The following is an 8517-nucleotide window of genomic DNA, read 5'->3' on the forward strand; positions in this document are numbered from 1 at the left end:
ATTATTCTTAGCAATTGTATGTACCTTACAAAATTAATAAGCACAGCATCTCCCTGCGTGACATATGACATTATTATATTTTTCCCTGTTGAGGGACTTTTAAGCCGTTGGGGTCATGACCTTGGTGCCTTATGAGAAATGGAGAAGCACATGGTTCTAATTTTATCTTCAACCCTGCCCTCCTGCTGACATGTATGTTTACAATACGGTTCATCTGTTGACCCTTCACTCACATTTAAAATATTAGCTAACATTTTTCAGTCCCAATCACAACGGTGCACGGTGATTAGCTTTTAAGACCAGTTGTTTTCTTTATTGCGCTTTGACATGCACATCTCATCCAAAAGCCCTTCACTGGTTTTCTAATTCAAACCCAGTGGCGGCCACAAAACCACCTCCAGTTTGTCTGGACGCTTCGGCTCTCGTTACGATGCGGGGCACTTCAGAGCTCTAAAGACGCAATATCGCCCCACTGGCAGAGGAGACAGAAAACATCCTTTGGTGATTAGAGAGAGAGCCAAGGAGACAGCAGGCTTGAACCCTTTCTTGGCCACAGCTCAGCACTGAGTCAGAATGGGCTGGGGCCGAGCTCTGCCCACCACAAATCCCGCGGACACGCAAGAGATGCCCTCTGTCCCCAAGGGAGACCGTGTCCTGTGGCTGGATCCCACCACAGGCAAGTCAGAAAGAAAACACTTCCAGAGAAAACAGCACTTTCACTGGTACATGTCAGGCGCTGAAAGAACACACGCTTGCTTTTCAACATGAAGCAAAAGAAAGTGCAACCAGATAAGGCTGGCTTTTGGGGGGAGGGAGGCTAAAAAGTGAGAGCTGTTGTTTATTCTCCACTCCATTTTCCCTTACATCAGAAGTTAAGTTAAGGAAAGAGAAAAGAAGGAGAGAGAGAGGAAGGGAGGGAGGGAAGGAGAGAAACAATCTCATCTTTTATGTTTTTTAATTAAGGGAAAAATAACAAGTACTTTTCTTTTAAACTCAAATGGCACAGAATATTCAGAAAGATACTTTTAGCACTAAGATAAGAAGCAACAGCTTCCATTTTTTTTCTCATTTTAAATTATATTTTTACATTTTAATTATTTATATCAGCAACATATAATATGCTCTGTTAACGTGGTTATGAGAAGAATATAAACCACTACCTTGTAAAAGAAAATTATTTAACTGGATATTTTCACCACTCTGTACTAAATGATCACAAACAAATGTATGCCTTAGCTTAAACTGCATAATAGAGCATCACATTCATTACACACTGAGTTCAAAATATTTGCCTAATTCTGAAGCTCGGCATCCTCAGTTTTCCTATAACCTGCTGTCTCTTTAGGAACTTTCAATGTGCTTACTGATATATTTGGCTTCCCATAGAAATGATGTAAATAATTTCCAGGCCTAAAATGTTCCAAGCTTATTGCACTGCTGAAGAGAACTTCAGAAGTGTTAACATCTTATTTCTAGTGAGTGAGAGGAGTGAGAACTGGGTCTTTTTTGGGTGGTTGTTCTGGGAAGAAATTTCATTGAAATCTGGGCAGATTTGGGATTACTCTGCTTCTTGGAGGAAGGGATAGCACAGCCCTAGGTCAGGCTCTGAAAACGCCTGGTTCCTGCAGGTTTCAACCATCACCTTTATGTCCTCAAACACCTTGAGAAGGGCTGAATAATGAGTTGAGGGAAGGACAGAGAGAAAAGTGCTTCAGACAGCTGCAAAGCCAGAGCCACTGCTTTGTCCCGTGGGAAGGACCAGCAGACAAAAATGAAGAAAGATCCTGTCTTTAACAAGCACAGAAGTATCTTTAGACACCTGAGGAACATTGTTGTTTACAATTATAATTTCATGATAACTGCACAGAGATTTCCTATTCTATGTATTTGAGCAATCCCATACACTCGCTCATTTTAATTTAGCTATATAAAATACAAATATATATGTAAGTAGATATACACATGCTTAATAGCAACCAATGTGCACCCAGGATCTCTTGTAATGCATAAATAATCCTGTTGAAGTCATTGATGTTCACAGTGAGGTGATATTAGCTGCAGAACCAGACCCTCAAGTTGTCGTGCTTTCTCGCTCCTATAATTCATTAATATTTTTTTTCTCCCTTTCTTGATGGCTCTGGTTGCCAGAACAGCCAATATCAGCCAGGACGGTTGGCCACCCCGTGTCTCGGGAACTGATGCCAACAGCAGTTGGGGGAGCAGCACTGGTGTTTAGCACATTTGGCTTATTTCCTTAGGGTAATTAAGACATCATACTGCTTCTGCGCTCCCATCCCCATAACCTCTGATCCTCAACGCGGAGTCTCTGGGCATGAAACATGGAGCCTCTCAGTGCTGCATAAAATCAACGCCACCAGGGAGGCTGTTCCTTGCCATGTTGGCAATTCACTAATCGCTCCCTTTATTGCTCCGCCGAGGAGGACAGATGGACATATCCCCTCCTAAATCAGCTGCAAACTGTGATCAGTTTCCACATTAGACTATTTCCAAAACATTCTGACGTAATTCATCATTGCTTGTTTGTGTCTTCAGCTTATGCAGCATTTAAAACTGCATCATTAGCACTTTGGATCTGTGCCAGTTAGACATGCATGACAAAGCTGCATTTTTCCCTCCAATAGTTTGGTGCAACTCAGCTTTTGAAGAGAAAAAAAACAATCCATAAATCCACTGGCTCAAAATTACGCTATAATTCATTAATCTGTCACTGTAGGAGACTGGATTTCCTGCCCTCATTTCCACCAATACACAGCAATGTAAGTAGAGGACTCGAAGCTTTTTTAATGCCTACTTGCTCACAATTCCTACAGTCTTGTGACAATGAAGAGCAATAGACTTGTTGCATAATACTTTTTCTACCAGTAGGGGACCAATAATTTAAGTAGATTTGGACAGAGAACTAATTAACACATGGCTACATAAGTATTCTTTATCTGCTTAAAGAATCAGTAGGATCAGTAAGAGTAAGGCATAGCAATCACACAGCACTTTGCAACAAAGCCTTTCATATTGTACCTTTCCCACAAGTTCTGAGCTCAGTATGGAATTACTCATGTTTTATCAATAAGGAGAAAGACACAAACTTTTCCACCATGACAACGAATGACTTAGAAGAAGAAAGAAAATCCAGTACATCTCAGCTCTCGCTCCTCTGTACTTTGCTTTTCACTTTGTCACTCCATTCCCACAGCCCTCACTTGATGGACACTGCCCTTCATACAACATTTTACAACACTGAGGCTCTTTCCTAAAGGAGTTAATGGGAATGCACAGCTTTTACTTATGGAAGACAGGTGGAAAAACTACAGCAACAGCTACCTCACCTAAGGCCTTTCTTTATGCCAGAAGAGGTCTTTGACTGTTCTGGTTCTGATACAAATCTGTATTTTCAGCACCTGGAAGAAGAATGTGTTCATAAGCTTCTTGTAACAACATAAGCATGAAAGTCATCGCATAGGACCCTGCAAGATGATGAAGTATTTTTGTGGATGGCTAAGATATGGAAGGAGAGGCTGACATACATGAATATAAACATTCACTTCTCTTCCACGAACAAGGCTGCCACTAACAGCGCAGTTTTCAAAACGCCAAAGTGAGTTGTGTGCATAAGCAGAGTTAAAACAATAGATACTACAAATTCCAGTATAGACTGCTTCTAATATTCAAAATTTGCCACACTTGAAATAAATATAAAGAAAATTCCCAGGTTTTGCATTAAAACATTCTATATGTTTGTATACACTGACTCTTTAGAAGATGGAGCCTTTGTAGCAATATCAACCAACTCTTGAAAAAAAGATCCTCATATAGAACATCTCTCCACTCAATGCTTAGCTTCCCCGATGCTGAAGAGCACCATCAAGCACCATGTGTCACTGCTTATCCATAAATTCAGTTCTAGTACACTGCCAGAAATACACTTCTGTGATTAGTCAATTTAATTGGTAAAACACATGAGAAGCCATATTTTGTTAACTTCTTATGTTAGCCCCATGGTTTCAGGGCTTCTGTGGACCAAATTTACAGAGAGGACTGTCAGTAGTGCTGCGAAGGGACCAAAGGAAAGGGGTCTGCACGAATGTGCCTTATAGTCACATTAGCTAAGACACTGCATATAAAGATATATATATACATATATATATAAAGTCAGGTGGGACTGCTTAGTATTACGCATTTATGCTGGTTGCATTTCCTTGTTGTCTGCTTCTGGTGTACAAATCACACTAGCTTACACTCACACAGATTTATTTGCATATAGTATAGCCCCACTTACATCTGATTTGAATCTGATACCACATGCTCCAAGCCTGAGGCGGCCAGTCCTGTTTTTTTTCAGGATGGTAAACCTAAACCAGACCTGCACGGGCTTCTTTGAATAAGCCCTGGAAGCAGAGTACTACTGAAGGGAGTGGAGGTAAGTCGGGCATGAGGGCAGCTTGCTGGGTACTGCAGGGACCCCGGGCTGCGGCAGGGAGCCCAGCAGCAGCACCGCAGCAGGCCTTGGCTTGGCAGAGCACACTTGTCCCCTGTGTTTTTCAGAAGCCTACTGAACAATTCAGTACCAGTTACTGCAGTAAAGATTATGTGATCGGATCCTCAGCAGCGATCAGCGTAGCTCCTCATTAACTCAATATATATGGGGTTAAGGCTCATCCTTCTGTTTCAAGCTCCTCCTCCCTTCAAACACTCTCATTGCTAAAACCACCTCTCTGCTCTCACTGCCAGTCAAGCAGAGGATATACAAGACTCCCAAAAGCTGTTGACCTGTTGTATTATTTCTTGGCTGCGGTTGAAAAGCCTGAGGTACTGAGCTGAGGTCAATACCAGTGCTGGAGGTTCAGCCACACTGCTACAACAGCTGCAAGAGCATCCAGATGAATTTGACTCTCCAAAGCAATCCAACTCAATTATTTCTGATCTCTCTGACTGGGTATTGCATGTGGCATCTGCACAGTCAGTTCTGCTCTTCTACTGATCTGCTGCAGCGCACTGCCCCTCCGCTCCGTGCCTGGCTTCTGAGGTTTTGTCAGGGAGGGGATGACTCCAGCTCTTTTTTTGTCAAAACCTAGTAAAAATTTGGGTAGGCCCTGAGGTACCACCATAATTCAAATATTATTGTTGTTATTAATAACAATAAGAGCAACAAGAATAGGCATATATGAAACGTTAATATTAGAAGTACTGTGTTGACAGCTTCCCTTATGCAGAGGTAAACACCGATGTTCAAAACCATAAAAAGCAAGTGAATGTCAAGCATATGCTAACTTAAAAGAGCTCACTTGAACTGTTACAGCACTGTGTAAGACATAACAAGAAATGCTTTATATTATATACACACAGACTTATGCTCACATACACTTTAGCCATTTTTGTGTGATGAATTTTCACACAAATCCTTTGCTGAAGTTCGGAAAGCCATCAAGTTTTCCATTTACTCAGATAAAGCAGTTACAAAATTAACTCTACTGAGGGTGATTTGAGCAGAGAAAGGAACTCAGCGGAATGAAAAAGTACTCCAATTCTAACTGCAGCAGATGTTGTTTTGGTCATTGCTAGCTGGCTGTGAAGTTAGAGCCCCAGAACTGTGGTTTCATATGTGGTTCGAGTGTTGGCTGCACTTATTTTGGGGGAGGAGGAGGATGCTTGCATGCAGGACCTGGCATGCATTGTTTTAAAAACAAAACAAAACAAAAACTCAAACCATGGCTGTCTTCAATTATTTTCCATTACAGCATTGTCTGCATGTAATTGCTCCATGTTTTCCATTACGGAGTGCCAAGTGAACGAGTGTGTTAAGAGTATAGGATGTACAAATTCCACTGGTAATGCTGCCCTGTATCAGTAAATAACATGAAACACAATCTCCCTTGACCTGTATGATGCTTACATACAATTAATCTGGGCTTTTCAAGTGTCCAATGTTATTTACCATATCTTCCATCAACAGCTGAGGCTGGGGACTCAGAGAAAACCCAGGCAATGGGAAGTTAGACAGGGATTTCAAAGAGGTCTTAACTGGGGCTAAATGGTCAAATGCCTTGTAATTGGGCTGTTGCCAGAACTCGCAGACAGAGTTTTGGGGTCTGTCTTTTTTGTTTTGTTTGGAATATCTAAGAGAATGACACATTATATAGGTCTTTTGTGTGCCTGAAAGTAAGGACTCTGCACAGATTTCCACCAATTTGAAGATCGGGCCCCACATGCCATTTTGGTTGCTCCCCAAAAGTGATGCTTTTATCATTAGTCTTGCTGTAAAAGGCTTTGTCTGCTTCCATATACTGGCTGCATGGATCACGCTCAGTAGCTGGAGGACAACGAGAGCCCCTGGGAACCAGTGCCCGGGGACCCCCTAGCCTGGCAGGGCTGGGACATCCCTTCCCCAAAAGAAGAGGAGGGCATACTGTAGGTAGCAGCAGTGCATGTGAGGAAACATACTGTGCCAAACGCAATGCAGGGGGATTTCTATTGTGGAAGAGTCCAGGAGACATTGTGATTTGTGTTAACTGCCTCCTGCACAGAGCAGAGTTCAGCTCGGCTACAGTGAAGTTTTGCTTTTGAATTCCGGGAGTTATTAATGCCTATAAGCAGAAAGTATAATATACAGTCCAGAATAATTACATCGTACAGCAGAAGTTAATATACCTGACCCATAAAAATACATGCATGACTTCTTCTGCCAAAGGAATCTCAGTAAGCAAATTGTTTAGGCTTGGCAGTTCATAAATAAGTTGTAATTACCCACTGGAAACAGTATAATTACACCTTAGCTCAATGTAGCAATACCGTTCCCTTATTACTCTGATCAAACTATCAAGATACAGTTGTCTAGACAAAATAAATCGGTGATCTTCATGTTATAAAGCCTTCTGCTACCGCTTCCCTTCCTTTTTGTCACTCACCTACTGCCTCCTTCAGCAATGTTGGTTCTAAACTCGAGACTGCAAACTCTTGCCTACAGTCAGCTGTGTGCTGAGAAACGGGAGATGTGGGAGTACACACATTCGAAAATGAAACTGAAGTAACAGCAGAGAAAATGAAACAAAACTTGTTTTAAAAAGATACAGCCACACTATTGTACACTAATGAGGGAACAAAGACCAAAGGCAGAGTGATACTCATAGAACATTTTCAGAATTTGTTTTGAAGAAGTTACGATTTACTATGGAAAAACACTCAGCTACTATCTGAGCTAGTCTTAATTGAACTTGACAGAAGACGTATGTACTTACACTACTAGGACATTCAGAAACTGAAGCTGGATCAACATCCTAACAGAGCAAGAGAGAAATAAATAATCTTTTAAAGAGGGTGAATTTTCACTGGAATGGTGTTTTTTTGTTGTTGTTTTGTTTTTACCCGATATGATGGGTAACAACAGCAACCACTGTACACACTGAACAGAGTACATTTTCTGTACAAGCACTAATTCTTATTTATTTTGAAGGAAAAAACAAACAAAACAACAACAACAAAAGACCTGCACAGAGTTTCTAACCTAGTATGATTGTAGCTGAGTATTTTCTTAAAAAAAAAAGTCATTAGTTATTTGTTCAGGCTACTTCCAAAAAACCAAGTGCTTACTCTGAAAGCAAAAAAAAAAAACAAAACCCATAGTGCTAAAGGTGGACATTCTTCTCTTACATATACAACAATTTTCCATGTGCTATGGGCTTTGTACTTCTTCAGCCAGATTAACTGCTTTTCCTGTATATAATTAACTCCTAATAAACTGGATGACTGGATCATGCTGCAGGAGATATCTACCCCTGCCAAAAATAAGTAAATAAATAAATAAAATTAAGAAAAAGACTATATAACTGAATCTATTTGATTACAAGGACCTGTCTCAAAACCACACCCATGCTGCAGAATGGAACCACGATCCATTCTCATGCCCATTTCACATAGAGCTAGCTGCTAAACACACATTCCTTGAAGATATTCCATTCCGTTACATTCAGAAAGACGACACTTTCAGTGCCAACTAGACCATACCATGGCAAGGTTGCCTTTCCCAGAACTTTTATTCTACCTCAAGCACCTTACTCCATGAGCAAGCTCCCTGACTGCAGAGGAAAGCTGCTAGCACTACTCAGCACCTCGGGATGTACACAAGGATACACTTCTAGGCAACCGACTTTGAAATGGGAAGGCTGGCTGTATTTTTTTGAGATAACTATCATTATATTATCTCCTTGGATGCACAAATGTGTAAAACCAGAACTTCTCCCATGGAGCACTACAGTGAAAGGAAGATATGTGGGCTCACTTGAGTGGGAACCAGAAGACTCCTTGCAGCTCCTTGGGAATATATCACTGCCTGCTAAGTGTCATGTAACATCGGGTCTTGGGTGCAGAATCTTGCCGTCATTTCTCTTTAGAAAGGCATTAGGGTACAATCCTGGTCCAACTGAAGTTAACAGAATTTTTTTCATTGACTTAATTGACTTAGGTTTGGATGTACACAGATGTTATCTTTTGGTCTATGTTTTGCAG

At 41.1% G+C, this 8517-nt stretch overlaps 1 protein-coding gene and 1 long non-coding RNA gene across 15 annotated transcripts in view; one reads left to right on the forward strand and one right to left on the reverse strand.

The window, feature by feature from the left end:
* Positions 1 to 8517, forward strand: part of LOC308196352 — a 108780-nt gene that overhangs the window by 70036 nt on the left and 30227 nt on the right. The gene's annotated exons all lie outside the window — the stretch shown is intronic.
* KCNQ1 (potassium voltage-gated channel subfamily Q member 1) overlaps positions 1 to 8517 on the reverse strand; it is a 409605-nt gene that overhangs the window by 48073 nt on the left and 353015 nt on the right. The window lies entirely within an intron of this gene.

The sequence above is a fragment of the Anser brachyrhynchus genome, assembly GCF_964034855.1.
Source record: "Anser brachyrhynchus genome assembly, chromosome: 5".
Taxonomy (NCBI): Eukaryota; Metazoa; Chordata; class Aves; order Anseriformes; family Anatidae; genus Anser; species Anser brachyrhynchus.